Below are 15,995 nucleotides of genomic sequence, written 5' to 3'. Positions count from 1 at the left end.
ACGGTGCTCCCGAGTTTTTTGTTCCTGTTCCAATGCCTCCCCATCCTGATCCCTAGGGCCTTCTTCAGGCGGGTTAACAGGAGCATTATGGGGTTTGTGTGCGTGCAGAAGACCCAGAGTGTGCGGAGGGTGTTCCTGGAGCGGTGCAGGGATGGGGTGGGGGTTGGCACTGCCTAACCTCTGTTGGTATTATTGGGCCGCCAACGTGGCAATGGTGCGTAAGTGGGTGATGGAGGGGGATGAGGCGGCATGGAAGAGGCTGGAGATGGCATCCTGTGTGGGCACAAGCCTGGAGGTGTTGGTGACGGCGCCTCTGCTGCTTCCTCCAACGAGGTACACCACGAGCCCGGTGGTGGCGGCTACCCTCAAAATTTGGGGGCAATGGAGACGTCACAGGGGGGAGGTGGGGGCCTCGGTGTGGTCCCAGATTTGGGGGAACCACCGGTTTGTCCCGGGGAGGATGGATGGAGGGTTTCTGAGCTGGCACAGGGTAGGTATTAGAAGAATGGGGGACCTGTTTGTGGACGGGAAGTTCGCGGGCCTGGGTGAGCTGGAGGAGATGTTCGGGCTCCCCCCGGGGAACACCTTCAGATATATGCAGGTAAGGGCGTTTGTTCGGCGGCAGGTGGTGGAGTTCCCACTGTTGCCGCCATGCGGGGTCCAGGACAGGGTGCTGTCGGGGGTGTAGGTTGGAGAGGGAAGGATTTCGGCAACGTATCAGGTGATGCAGGAGGAGGAGGAGGCCTCGGTGGAGGAGCTTGATGAGGGGATGTGGGCGGATGCCCTGGGGAGGGTGAACTCTTCCTCCTCTTGCGCGAGGCTCAGCCTCATACAATTTAAGGTGCTGCATAGGGCACACATGACCGAGACGAGGATGAGCCGGTTCTTTGGGTGCGAGGACAGGTGTGCTAGGTGCTCAGGGAGCCCAGCAAATCACACCCACATGTTCTGGGCCTGCCCAGCGCTGGAGGACTTTTGGAAGGGTGTAGTGAGGACGGTGTCGAGGGTGGTAGGTTCCAGGGTCAAGCCGGGCTGGGGGCTCGCAATATTTGGGGTGGCAGAGGAGCCGGGAGTGCAGGAGGCGAAAGAGGCCGGTATTCTAACCTTTGCGTCCCTGGTAGCCCGGCAGAGGATTCTTCTTCAGTGGAAGGATGCGAGGCCCCCAAGCGTGGAATCCTGGATCAGCGATACGGCGGGGTTTATTAAATTGGAGAGGGTGAAATTCGCCTTAAGGGGATCGGTACAAGGGTTCTTCAGGTGGTGGCAACCGTTCCTAGACTTCTTGGCAGAACGTTAGAAGATGGTCAGTAGCAGCAGCAACCGGGGGGGGGGGGGGGGGGGGTCGTTTTTCGTTTTTCTTGAGTGGGCGGGTATTTTTGCCTTTGTGTTGATGAAGGTTGTTAATTTATTATTTATGTATATTGGGGGGGGGGGGGGGGGTTGTTCTTTTCTTTCTGTATTTTGTTGTTGATATTTTGTGAAAATTTGAATAAAAATTATTTTAAAAAGACAAATGAGGAAGTGGTGGTTTAGTGTTATTGTCACTGGTCTGGTAATCCAGAAATCCAGGGTGATGCTCAGGGTAATCCCACCAGTTGATATTTAAAAGAAACAATTGTCGATAGGCCGATTGGCCTCCTTCTATACTGTAGGGATACTGTAAGGATTCTATGGTTGACTATTAAATGCCCTCTGAAATGTTGGGGGCTGTTTAGCACAGGGCTAAATCGCTGGCTTTGAAAGCAGACCAAGGCAGGCCAGCAGCATGGTTCAATTCCCGTAACAGCCTCCCTGAACAGGCGCTGGAATGTGGCGACTAGGGGCTTTTCACAGTAACTTAATTGAAGCCTACTTGTGACAATAAGCGATTTTCATTTAATTTCAAATGGCCATGTAAGCCACTCAATTCAAGGGCAATTAGGGATGGGCAATAAATGCTAGCCTGGCCAGTGACACACACAAACACTTTAATGAGGTGTTTATCACTGTCCCTACAGGTGCGATTCTACAGAAAGATTTCTTTTTTTTAAATATAAATTTAGAGTACCCAATTCATTTTTTCCAATTGAGGGGCATTTTAGCGTGGCCAATCCCACCTAACCTGCACATCTTTGGTTGTGGGGGTGACCCACGCAGACACCAAGAGAATATGCAAACTCCACACGGACCCAGAGCCGGGATCGGACCAGGGACCTCGGCGACATGCGGCAGCTGTGCTAACCACTGCATCACCATGCTGCCCCATAAAGACTTCTTTTTTTTTTTAAAACAAATAATTTTTAATGAGGTATTTTTGGCATAACAAACAACCACACAAAGAACAGTAATCAAAAAGCAACCGCCGACATCCGTCCCTCCAAGGCCCGCCTGTTTAACCCCCTACTCTATACTACCTTGCGCATGTAGCGGTCGCGTTCACCCTGCTCAGCGCCTCCGTCCATAGGCGGTCTTCCATCTCACCCCCCAGTTCCTCCTCCCACTTACGCTTCAGCTCTTCTATATGTGTCTCCTCCGCCCCCATTAATTCTTTGTAAATGTCCGAGACGCTCCCCTCCCCCACCCATCCCCTAGACATTACCCTATCTTGAATCCCTCATGGTGGCAGGAGTGGGAAGGATGATACCTGCCTGCTCAGCAAGTCCCGCACCTGTAGATATCTAAAATCATTCCCTGCTGCCAACCTGAACATCTCCTCCAGCACCCTCAAGCTGGGGAAGCTCCCTTCCAGAAACAGGTCCCCCATCTTCTCAATTCCCGCCCTTTGTCAAACCCGAATCCCCCATCTCGGCTCCCAGGAGCGAACCGATGGTCGTCACATATTGGGGACCAAATCGATGCACCCACTGCACCAATGTACCTCCTCCACTCACCCCAGATCCTCAGGGCCGCCACCACCATGGGACTGGTAGAATATCTCGTTGGTGGGAACGGCAACGGTGCCTTTATCAGCGCCCCCAAGCCGGTGCCCCTGCATGAGGCTGCCTCCATCTGCTCCCAAGCCACCCCCGTCCCCACTACCCACTTCCTTATCATCGCCAGTATTGGCCGCCCAGTAATAATTACTAAAATTTGGCAGGGCCAGCCCCCCCTCCCCCAGATTCCTCTCGAGCATCACTTTTTCCACCCGTGGGGACTTACCCACCCAAACAAAGCCCAAAATAATTTTGTTGATCCTCTTAAAAAAGGACCGCGGGATGAAAATCGGGAGGTAGTAGAACACAAATAGAAATCTCGGCAATATCGTCACCTTAACCGACTGCACCCTCCCCGCCAGTGACAGCGGGAGCGCATCCCATCTCCGAAACTCGCCCCTCATCTGCTCAACCAGCCGGGACAAGTTCTGCTTGTGTAACCGGCCCGTCGCGCACTACTTATATCCCCAGATATCCAAAATTGTCTCCCACTAACCTGAACGGTAACTCCCCCAGCTGGCCCTCCTGACCTCTTGCCTGGACTACAAACATCTCACGCTTCGTCATATTCAATTTGTATCCCAAAAACCGGCCGAATTCCCCCAGAATCGCCATAATCTCCCTCATCCTGGATCTGCTACATATAGGAGTAAGTCATCTGCATATAGCGATACCCTATGTTCCACCTACCCCCCCCCAACCAGCCCTTTCCAGCCCCTAGATGCTCTCAGAGCAATTGCCAGCGGCTCTTTGGCTAACGCAAACAGCAGTAGGGAGAGGGGACATTCCTGTCTTGTCCCCCGGTGCAGCCTAAAATAGTCAGAGGTCGTCGTATTCGTCCTTACACTGGCTTCCGGGGCCTAGTACAACAGCCTGACCCAGTCGATAAAGCCCCTACCAAACCCAAACCGTCCCAGCACCTCCCATAGATAGTCCCACTCTACCCAGTCAAACGCCTTCTCTGCGTCCATGGCCACAACTACCTCAATTTCCCTTCTCTCCGCGGGCATCATAATCACATTACGTAGCCTTCTTATATTGGCTACCAACTGCCTACCCTTGACAAATCCAGTTTGGTCCTCTATAATCACCTCTGGCACACAATCTTCAATCCTGGAGGCCAACATCTTGGCCAGCAACTTAGCGTCCACATTAAGCAACAAGATTGGCCGATAGGACCCACATAGCTCCGGGTTCTTGTTCCGCTTCAATATTAACGAAATGGTGGCCTGTGACATTGTTGGGTGCAGCACCCCTCTATCCTTCGCCTCGTTAAAAACCTTAACCAGCAATGGCCGTAATAGCCCCGATAATTTCTGTAAAATTCCACCGGGAACCCGTCTGGCCCCGGAGCTTTACCCGACTGCATCGCCTTCAAGCCGTCAGATATTTCTTCGGCCCTAATCGGGCCCCCAACTCGCCCACCAGCTCCCTAGCCACCCTTGGCAAAGTCAACCCGTCCAGAAAGTGTTTCATCTCCTCGGGCCCCGTGGGGAGTTCCAAGCGAGAGAATCCGCTATAAAAGTCCTTAAATGCCCTGTTTAGCCCAGCCGAGACCCCTATCAGGTTCCCATCTCCGTCGACCGCCTTATCAATTACCCTGGCCGCCTCCCTCTTCCTCAACTGCTGTGCCAGTATTCTGCTGGCCTTCTCTCCATATTCATACAGCGTCCCCCTCGCCTTTCTAAGCTGCTCCACTGCCTTGACCATGGACAGTACCCCAAACTCAGCCTGCAGCCTCTGACGCTCCCTTAACAGTTCTGCCCCTGGGGTCACCGCATACCTCCTGTCTACCTGTAGGATCTCCTTGATCAGTCGGTCCGTCTCTGCCCTGTCCGTCCTGTCCCTATGAGCACGGATGGAAATCAACTCCCCTCTCACCACTGCCTTCAGCGCCTCCCAGACCACCGCTGCTGAGACTTCCCGTGTCGTTGGCCTGCAGGTAGTCCTGCATGCACTTCCGTACTCTCTCGCACACCGCCTTGTCCGCCAACAAGCCCACGTCCAATTGCCACTGCGGGCTTTGGAAGCTCTCCTCACTGGCCTGCAGTTCCACCCAGTGTGGGGCATGATCCGAAATAGTGATGGCCGAGCACCCAGTGTCCACCACCCCCGCCAGCAGATCCCTACTCAAAATGAATACACTCTGTGTACATGCGAGTAGAAAGAAAACTCCCTAGCCGTCGGCTGCCTGAACCTCCATGGGCCAATCCCTCCCATCTGCTCCATGAACCCTATCAGCTCCTTTGCAATCGCTGGCACCCTCCCAGTTTTCGAGCACAACCGGTCCAGGCCGGGGTCGATAACCGTATTAAAATCCCCTCCCATCACCAGCTTGTGCCAGTCCAGATCTGGTATCTTCCCCAGCACCCTCTTGATGAATTCAAGATTGTCCCAGTTCGGCGCATAGACATTAACCAATACCACCTTCCTCCCCTCCAGCTTACCACTCACCATAACATAACGGCCCCCCCGTCCAAAACTATACTGCCCACCTGGAATTGCACCCGCTTATTAATTAAGATAGTCACCCCTTTCGTCTTGGTATCCAGCCCCGAATGGAAGACCTGACTGACACAGCCCTTCCTCAGCCTAACTTGATCCGCCACTCACAGGTGTGTCTCCTGCAACATCACCACGTCCGCCTTCAGAGCCCTCAGGTGCGCGAACACATAGGCCCTCTTGACCGGCCCATTCAGCCCTCTAACGTTCCAGGTGATCAGACTGGTTGGGGGACACCGCGCCCCCCCTACCACCTGCCGATCAGCCATCCCCCTTTCTGGGCCCGCCCCCCGCCCATGCGCTGCGCCGCCATCTGCCTGCCTCCAGGTAGCCCTCACCCCCGACCTCCTCTCCGTCCCCAGGTCCATCCCTCGTCAGCAGAGTAACTCCCCCCCCCCAGCAACATCACCCTATAACCCAACCCCTGCCCCATATTGAACCAATGCACCCCCCCCACCCCCCCCCCCCCAGTGCTTCCATGGACTAGCTCACCCAGCTAGCCTGGTGACCCTCGCCTCCGGCGCCACAAAGTCTCTCGCCTATTGTTCCCTACTCCCCTCGAAACCGCTTCCCGCATCAAACCAAAACAGAACAATCTCCTAATTACCATAGGAGACAGCCCAAGAGAGACAGAGACCCCCACAAGAAAACCCCTCAATAATACAATTAAAGTAATACAAAATAAAAAAAGCCACCACCAACCATTCCCATCAAAACACCGAAAAACCCAACAAAAACTGAATCTCTTTTATTCCCCCATCGTCACCCAAATCAGGGGCTGTTCAGCACAGGGCTAAATCGCTGGCTTTGAAAGCAGACCAAGGCAGGCCAACAGCATGGTTCAATTCCCGTACCAGCTTCCCCGAACAGGCGCCGGAATGTGGCGACTAGGGGCTTTTCACAGTAACTTCATTTGAAGCCTACTTGTGACAATAAGAGATTTTCATTTCAACTTCAAAGACAAAAATAAAGGGCAACAATCAAGCCATATATACCTCGTTCAAAAAAAAAAAGGAGAAAGATACCGCTGCTTACATCCAAAAAGTTCAGTTCTGTGCAAGACCCTTCTTCTTGGCAAAATCCATCGCCTCTTCGGGCGACTCGAAGTAATGGTACTGGTCCTCATGGGTGACCCAGAGGCGCGCCGGGTAGAGGAGACCGAACTTCACTTTCTTCTTGAACAGGATCTCCTTCTCTTGCCTGAAGCCTGCCCTCCTTCTGGCCACCTCCACACTCAGGTCCTGATAGACACGCAATATGTTATTGTCCCACTTGCAGCTCCTGGTACGTTTGGCCCACTGGAGGACACACTCTTTATCCAAAAATCTGTGGAACTGAACCACCATCGCCCTTGGGGGGGGGGGGGGGTCCCCCGGCCGTGGCTTCCTCGCCATCGCCCTGTTCACCTCCAACGGTCGGGGAAAAGCCCCCTCCCCCAGAAGCTTCTGGAACATATTTACCACAAAAGCGGCAGCTTCAGCCCCTTCAGGGAGACCGACAATTCTTAAGCTCTGTCGGTGCGTGCTGTTTTCCAGCTCTTCCACCTTTTCTAAAAGCCTTTTGTGCTGATCCTTCAGCATCCCCACCTCCAACTCCACCACCGTTTGGTGCTCCTCCTGGTCCGCCAGCGCTTTCTCCAGCTTCTGGATCGTCCGATCCTGGGCATCCACACGTTCCATCCGATCGTCCAACTCCTCTATTGGGTCGAGACAATCTCGTTTCTGTCTGGCGAAGCCCTCTTGGATGACTTGCATCAGCTCCTCCATCGATGGCTGGGTCATCGCAGCAGGGGTCTGAACTTCGGCCATGTTAGCTTCAGCAGCCACTTCTACCCAGCCCTTGCTTATCCTTCTATTTCCTTACGATCCCTTGGGGTTCTCCATTCCATGCACCACTGTGTGGATCCATTGCTTAAATGCCCGCACTTTCAAAATCAGAACTCAAAGCCATGAAAAAGTTTGGGAAAAAGGTCCAAAAGCCCGGCCAGAGCAGGAGCCACCCAGTATGCGACTTAGTCCCTCATAACCACCACGGAAGTACCTGCCCCATAAAGATTTCTTAAGTGTGGTAGTAAGTGGGAATCGCCGCAAGCTCGACACCCCCCCCCCCCCCCCCCCCACCGCCACGCTAACAAGGTCGAGCAGCACTTAAACAGCATTTGCACAATCAACCCCACTCAGCTTGCAGCCATGGCGCCAAGACGACCAGCCATAAGGTTTGGAGACGCGGACCTGCAGTTGAGGCCAGGAGGGTCCTGTTCCTCCGAGGGTCCCGGAGGGTAAACCACAGGGCAGCCAGTGCCACTTGGGACCACGTGGCAGCGACTGTAAGCTCAGACAGCATTGCCAGGGGGACTGGCCTCCAGTGCTGCAAGAAGGTCAATGACGAACACCGGGCATCACGGGTGAGTTGACACCAAGCCCACCCCCCCAATCCATCGCACCAATGCGACCAGTACTCCCCAACCCTCCAACTGCCCCCCAAACCCACCTTTCACACCCCCGTCCCTTCACCCCAACCCTCCCTTCATCCCAACCTTTCCTTCACAACCCCCCCCAGCATTGTGAACCCCACATTGTTGTTAATGATGCCCTCTCTGTGTCTCCGCTAGGGAAGCTCTCCCACAATCATCGAGAGAGGGCCCAGACTGGCGGAGGGTTGCCGTACATAAGAATCCTCGCAACATTCAAAGGAATGGGCCCCGGAGATTATGGGGGTAGCCAAGGACAAAGCGGTCATCAATGCGGAGGTCGGTACAGGGGTGAGGATCCACTGGGCCCCACCCGGATGGACTGTCACACGTGAGTTGTTATTGCTATGCACACTGACCCATCCCTCCCACTGACCACGTGTTCATTCTTCCACAGGTCTTCCAGCTGACACCGCCAGCTCACCCGGGTGGCCCACTCCTCTGCCTCCCATGAGACCACTTCGGAGGAAAGCTGCGAGGATGCCATAGTCAATGCATCACAGCTGTCATCCCCACCCTCCACCAGCAGAGATACACACACTGAGGTGGAAAACATTAGTGGACAGGCTTCAGGGGCACAATCTGGTGAGCACCACACTGCTGCTGATGCACATCAGGTGGAGGCAGGAACCCCCAGGTAAGACAGCAGTCAGAGGCCTGCTCGATCTCAGGACCCAGCTGGGTCCCAGTCAGATGCTGATCCTCTGTAACAGGTTTAGCCAGAGCTGATGGAGACGTTAGGGAGGAGCAGGGACATTCAGAGGGAGATGTCATCAACACTCCAGCAGGTCCATAGCCGATTGGAGGGGTCCCAGAGGTACGGGCGCAGGAGATGTTGCCAGCAATGTGTGGCACCGAGGCCAACACTGCTAGGGCGACGACCGCAATTGAAAGCCTGGTACACGACGTCGGCCCCATGAGTGAAGGTGCCCAAGGTGTTGAGCGGTAGGTGATGGCCATGGCTGAGGGCCTCGGCAGACTGTCCGACGCAGTGGGGGACGTGGCCCAGTATTAGGCTGATCTTGAGGTTTTGGGGACATGACCCGCTCTCAGATAGGAATGGCCATGGCGCTGTGGAGCTTGTCTCAGTCATAGGTGGGCATTGCCGAGGTGCTGTAGAGCATGGCCCAATCACTGAGGAGCATCGCCGAGGGTGTCGACACCATGGTGCAGACATTGGGGAGCCACCAGGACTGGCATAGCCAGATGATGCAGGGGCTCAATCCAGCTGCCCCTCCGTTCCAAGGTGAACCCCAGGGCTCTATGGGCACCGACCGAGATAAGGGGATGCTGCATGGCAACACGGACCGATCCTATTGACTGTTGACGGTGGCCACCAACTCCCCTGAGTTTCACCCCTCTGATGAGGCCACGTCCCGCAGCCAGCACTCGGAACAGGGCTGTGCAGTGTCGCCGACAAGTTCGCCGGGGCCATCCGGCCCCAGAGAGCACCCGCCAGAGGCATCGAAGGCCACGGGACGAGGTAAGCAGCTGGCTGTCTCCAACTTTAATGTGCATCCTGGGGATACACCTAGACACAGCAGTACAGTAAGGAAGGCAAAACACATCGAGGATCACTGAAGGTACTGGCAGGGGGAGGGACAAGAGAGGGGTAAGGAGTGTATTGTGTGTATTGTGGGGGAGGAGGCTTTGTGATGATAATGGGGGAGTACCATCAGGATAGTGGGGCACTGGCGCACATCTGGACAAGATACATTAAAATACCCTCAACACAACCAGTTTGACGCCTCTAGCTCTTTGTTCCATGATGCGGGCCGACCACCAATCCCATGATTAATTCCCCCAGAAATGACCCCCCCCCACATGCCCTGCCCATGCACACCCGGACGTGGACATGTGCCCGGGGCTGGGGCCCAACCCCTGGGTGTTCGAAGATTGGCTGCTGCATCTATAGTGCTGCCTCCTGCAGTGTTTATAAACAGTGCCCATGTAAAGCGGTTCTCGTTTTCCGCCTCACTCGCTATTCACCGGCCTCGTTTTGCTCCAGCGAGAGCGCAACGAGGCTAGAGAATCACACTGTACAGTGTGAGATTTCTAAACAAAGCTTTACAAATTTTAAAACCTCAGACATGGAACACTTCAACTTCACTGGTCGAAAGGAAGCTAAAGTTGATTGTCATATTCTTCAAGTGGTTGGCAATGCTGACCTGGATGCACCTAAGAACACACTGCAAGCTAGGGATCGAAATAGGATGGGGACTCTGGAGCGAAGCACTGAATAGAGTCAATTCCACATGCGCAAGGCTAAGCCTAATGCAGCTGAGAGTGGTGCACAGAGTGAACCTGACCAGAACCCGAATCAATAGATACTTCTAGGAGGTGGAGGACAAATGTGAATGGTGCGAGGGAGGTCCGGCCAACAACACCCACGTGTTCTGGGCATGCCTCAGACTGGTCAAGTTCTGGACAGCCTTCTTTGAGGCAATGTGCAAGGTTGTGGGGGTGAGGGTGGAGCCGTGCCCAAAAGTGGCAGTCTTCAGGGTATCAGACCAGCCAGAACTTTTCATGGGGAGGAAGGCCAACGCCCTAGCCTCCCTAATCGTCCCTGAAGAATCCTGCTCGGCTGGCGATCAGCAGCATCACCCAAAGCTGCAGACTGGCTGGCTGACCACTCGGAATTTCTCCAACTGGAGAAAATCAATTTGTCATCCGGGGATCGGATGAGGACTTCCGTAAGACGTGGAGGCCATTCGCCAACCTGTTCCTGGACCTGTTTGTAGCCAACAGCCAATAGAACAAAGGGGTGGGGGCCCACAGAGAGACCGCATGCACCAGCAAAAGGGAAGAAGGAGGCAGGGGGAGGGGTGATAAGGAGGGGGAAGAAACCAGGGAAGCACACATGCTGACCACACCCTGTGTGAGTGCACCCCCCCCAATTGAAAGTTTGTAAATATGTGCAGCCTACTAGGATTGATTTATCACTATGTAATATAAGTGTCACTGCAAGACCTTGATATGTATGAAAATGAAAAACCAATAAAAACATTTATATAAAAATAGTGAAGGAGGTTGGGGGTTTGGGTCTTGGGGGGTTACTTTCAATGTTTGGGCTTTGTAAATTGTATTTGGTTTGAACAGGTTTGTTTATTTTGTATTTTATAAAATCAAAAACTAATAAAAACATTTTAAAAAATGAACACACTCCAACCTCAGAAATAGGAAATTCAAACAGACGAAAGTGGAGCAGTCAAGGTGCAAATTAACATTTTAAAATGAAAGGATTTGCAAGTGAATGTTGACGACAAAACCTTGATTTAACATGTCACCTGAACACCAGAACCTTTGATGATGTAGACCTCCTAAATACATAATTGGAAGGTCAGCCTATATTATTTGCTTTGGTTATGCAATTGATTAATATAACTTAATCAAGTCATTTAGTAATTAATGGGACTTGCTAATGAGTAATGCTTATAGAAGCACCCAGACTGGCACTGTCAGAAATTAACTTACAGAAGACAATATTCTTACTTAATTTGATAAGCTTCTTTGTTTTTTGAATATAATTTTTGCTGTTTATCTTTTGTGTGAAAATCCCAGAGTCTCTTAATTGGTTCAATTGTTCATTTAAAATAGTAGAGGTACAAGTAAGAATATGAAGCCTAAGCCCTTGAGCATTATGTGTACTTATAGACATCACTCCAGGAGGAGATGTTGGAGCATGAGTGGGCCATATTGTCCCTCAAACTTGCTCCACCATTCAATGACATGACTAATCGGCAATGTTAACTCCACTTTTCTTCGGGATCCCCATATTCTTTTGATTCATTTGGAGCCCAAACATCTACTGATTTCAGCATGAATATACTCAGTGACTAAGCATCCACATCCTTCTAAAGTGGAGAATTCCCAAAATTCAATAATTTCTGAGCAAAGAAACCTCTCACCTCAGTTTTAAATGGTCGACCCCCATATCAAGAAAAGTTACAGCACAGAGGAGACCATTCAGCCCACCATGTCCATGCCATCCCAAGGACACCCAGGTGCCCTTTCTAATTCCACCTTCCTGCACCTGGTCCATAGCCCTGTAGCTTACAGCCCTTAATGTGCAGATCCAAGTACATTTTAAAAGTGTTTAAGGTCTCTGCCTCCACCACAAACTAGGGCAGCGAATTTCAGACTCCCACTACCCTCTGCGTAAAGACGTTCTTCCTCATGTCCCCTCTACACCTTCTGCCACTTATCTTGAAACTATGTCCCCTGGTTCTAGATTTCTCCACCAAAGGAAACAATTTTATCCCATCCATCCTGTCTCTTCCGTTCATAATTTTGTACATCTCAATTAAGTCACCCCTCAGCCTTCTTTGTTCTAAGGCAAATAACCCCAACCGATCTAATCTCGCCTCGTAGCTACACTTTTCTAGCCTTGCCAACATTCTTGTAAACCTCCTCTGCACTTTCTCCAGAGCAATAACGTCCTTCCTGCAATGTGGCAACGGGAACTGCACACAGTACTCCAGTTGTGGCATCACCTGTGTCTTATACAATTCCAACATTATACCCTTACTTTTATATTCCATACCTCTGCCAATGAATGAGCACATTCCGTATACTTTCTTTAAAATTTAAAAAATTTTTTTTTTTTTTTAATAATAAGAGTACCCAATTAATTTCTTTCAATTAAGGGGCAATTTTAGCATGGCCAATTCACCTATCCTGCACCCAAAGATGGGTTGTGGGGGCGAAACACAGGCAAACATGTGGAGTTTGCACATTCTCCCCACTGTCAGTGACCCAGAGCCGGGATTGAACCTGGGACCTCGACGCCGTGAGGCGGCGGTGCTAACCACCACTGCGTCACCGTGCGTGTCCTTCCATATGCTTTCTTAACAACCTTGTCTACTTGAACTGCTGCCTTTAGGAACCTATGTACATGTATGCCACAATCTCTCACTTCATCTACCCCTCTTAGTATATTCTCATTTATTGTGTACTCCCTCTAACTGTTTGACCTCCCTAAGTGCATGACCTCACACCTGTGTTAAATTCGATCTGCCACTTTATCGCCCATACCACCAAACCATCTATATCGTTTTGGACATTATAGCTATCCTCTACACTGTCCACCATTCAGCCAATCTTTGTGTCATCTGCAAATTTCCCAATCAGGCTCCCCACATTCACGTCCAAATCGTTACTATATAACACAACCAATAAAGGTCCCTATACCAAGCCCTGTGGAACACCGCTTAAAACAACTTTCCTCAGATTATATACCGTTGTTCTAGATTCTCCAGCTCAGGGAAACAGTCTCTTAGCATCTACCCTGTCAGGTTCTCTCAGAATATTACATGTTTCAGTGAGATCATCTTTCATTCATTTAAACTAAATAACAGTGTCGGTCCATTCTACTCAATATTTTCTCTTTGGACTACTTTCTCATCCAGGAATCAATCTAGTCAACCTTCTTTACACCCGATCGAATGCAAGTATTTCCTTCCTTGCGCACAAATATCAAAACTGTATATTGCAGTCAAGGTGTAATCTCACCAAAACCCTGTATCATTGCAACCAAACTTCTTTACTCTTGTACTCCAACTTCTTGCAATAAAGAGCAGCACACTATTTGCCTTCCTTAGTACTTGCTGTACTTGAATGTTAACTTTCTAGTTCATGTACAATATCCCTAAAATCCCTCTACTTTCAATATTTAATAGTTTCTCCCTATTTAAGCAATATTCATTTTTTAAATTCTTCTCACCAAACTGAATAACCTCCAGACATTATACTCCATCTACCACCTCTTGTGCTCTCACCTGACCTGTCTATATTCCTTTGCTGACTCTTTGTGCTCTCCTTACAGCTTACTTTTTTCCCACATAGCTTTCAATCCTTAATAAACTTGGATACTTTACCTTCATTAAAATAATTAATATAGGCTGTAAGTTCATATTCAATTCTTGGAAAACCAATTTTGTGGCACATCAGACATCCTGGAAAATTAGGAGAACCGAGACGAGAGAAAGAATATCCGGGTTGTTGGTCTGCCGGAAGGCGTGGAGAGTAAGGCTCCTGTGAAGTTCTTTGAGAACTGGCTGCCACATTTTCTTAAGCTGGATGTGATGGCTGGGTGTTTCAAATTGGAAAAGGTGCACCTTTTAGGCTGAAGTATAATCAGCTCAGCGTCCCAGGCCTATAATCATTTGCATACATAATTTTAAAGATTGCCAGAGGGTCCTGGAGACGGTGAGATGACGTGGGACCTGGCTCCCTGAAAGAGCGAGGATTTCCCTTTTCCAGGACATTCCAGCAGTGACACAGCTGAAGCGCCAAGGTTTCGATGAAGTTCGAAGGCAACTCAAGGCAGCTGGAATGAATTATGCTTTGCATTATCCTACGTGATATCCGATGACTTGGTTAAGTCTTTCGATGATCAGAATAGTGCCTTAGCTTTCGTTACGTGCATAGAGCGCAAGTAGTTGGACTGATCATTCGCAGCTGGGAAAATTTGAAATCCATCCTTTCATGTTGTTTGTCTGATTTTATTGACACTTCCAGAAGTGGACGCTACTCACAAATGGTTTTAGGTCAGAACTTTGGGTTTCAGAGAGTGACCAGACAGGGTTGCCCCATGTTCCCCTGTTGTCTGCTTTGGCCATAGAGTTGCTGGCAGAGACTATTAGGTGGGATCCCTTGATATCGGGGCTGGGATGTGAGGCAAGCAGCGCAAGATTCCGTTTTATGTGGATGATGTGCTGTTGCTTGTGGCAACGCCTGATGTCTCGGTTCCCGCTATTATTGATTTAGTGTCTTCTCCGGTTATATGATCAATTTGACAAAATCGGAGGCTATGCTGGTGGGAACGTTGAGGGGCAGACCCCTCCGTCGACCAACATACCTCAGTTGATTGCTTCTATTAGGTGAGATTTGGCCTGGAGATCTTCCCTGCCAGTCTCATGGCTGGGCAGGATTGCCTTGATTAAAATGAATGTATTGCCTAGATTGCTTTACTCCTTGCAGACCTTGCCAATCTTGGTGTCAGCTGGAGTTTTAAAGGAGATTAATAAAATCATCAGTTTGTTTATTTGGAATAAGAAGAAGCCTCGTCTAAAGTTTGTAAAGCTGTAGGTTCCAGATTCTATGGGGGTTTGGGTATCCTGAATATTAGACAATATCTCACCTTAGATTTATAAGGGAGTGGGTTAGGAAGGACCCTGCCTCCATTTGGCTTGATATTGAAGCAGAGCAGTTCCTTTATCCTTTGTAGCTCTTGTTATTTTATGAGGACAATAGGACAGGTTCTGCTAGATGCGAGAATCCTATTATTATTAGTACTCTTAGTACATGAAGAATGGTCCGCCAACTAGAAGGGAGATCTAAATTGACCTCTGCTCTTTCTCCCATCCAGGGCAACTCGTACTTCCCACCAGGTCTTATGGACCATGGATTTTATACTTGGAGAGATAGAGGCATTTGTAGGCTGGGAGATATACTTAGTGATGCTTCCTTGTCATCCTTTGAGCAGCTATGCCAACAATGTGACACCTCGAGGCACTCATATTTAAGTATCTTCAACTCAGATACTTTATCCTGAATAAGCCAAACTATGTCTTAACTCCTCTATTCCCCTGGTGGGAAAGGTCCTGATTTCTGTGGAGCCTAAGCAGTTAATTACCCAGTTTTATGATACCTTGAGCTCTAGATTCTGTGTTAGTATATTGGGTACCTTCCAGTCTTGGGAAACAGATTTGGCAACCAATATTGATGAGAAGACATGGAGTACTATATGGGATTATGTCTATAAAATTTCCGTTTGCAATAAACTGTGTAGCCACTTAAAATGGCCAACTCCCAATTCAAAATGGCGAACGGCAAAGGCTGATGGGAAAGTCAGCCAACAGGACAAAAACGAGCAGCTGCAGGTTGGCTGTGTATTTACCTCTGGAAAGGCCAGACAAGACCGATACCAGCAACCATCAGCATAACAAAACACCAGCCATCTGCATACTAATGAGCAATCCCCGGGAACAATAAGCAACATTTAGACACACAAAGCAAAACCAGACTCTTCGGAGCCAGCAGAAGCCTACACAAAAGGAGGTGAACGACCACCTCAAGACTGCCCATCGATCAGGGAACCGCTCCAGCAT

Source organism: Scyliorhinus torazame, chromosome 15 (assembly GCF_047496885.1).
Source record: "Scyliorhinus torazame isolate Kashiwa2021f chromosome 15, sScyTor2.1, whole genome shotgun sequence".
In the NCBI taxonomy this organism is placed as follows: domain Eukaryota; kingdom Metazoa; phylum Chordata; class Chondrichthyes; order Carcharhiniformes; family Scyliorhinidae; genus Scyliorhinus; species Scyliorhinus torazame.
Note: the sequence above shows the minus strand (reverse complement) of the source record.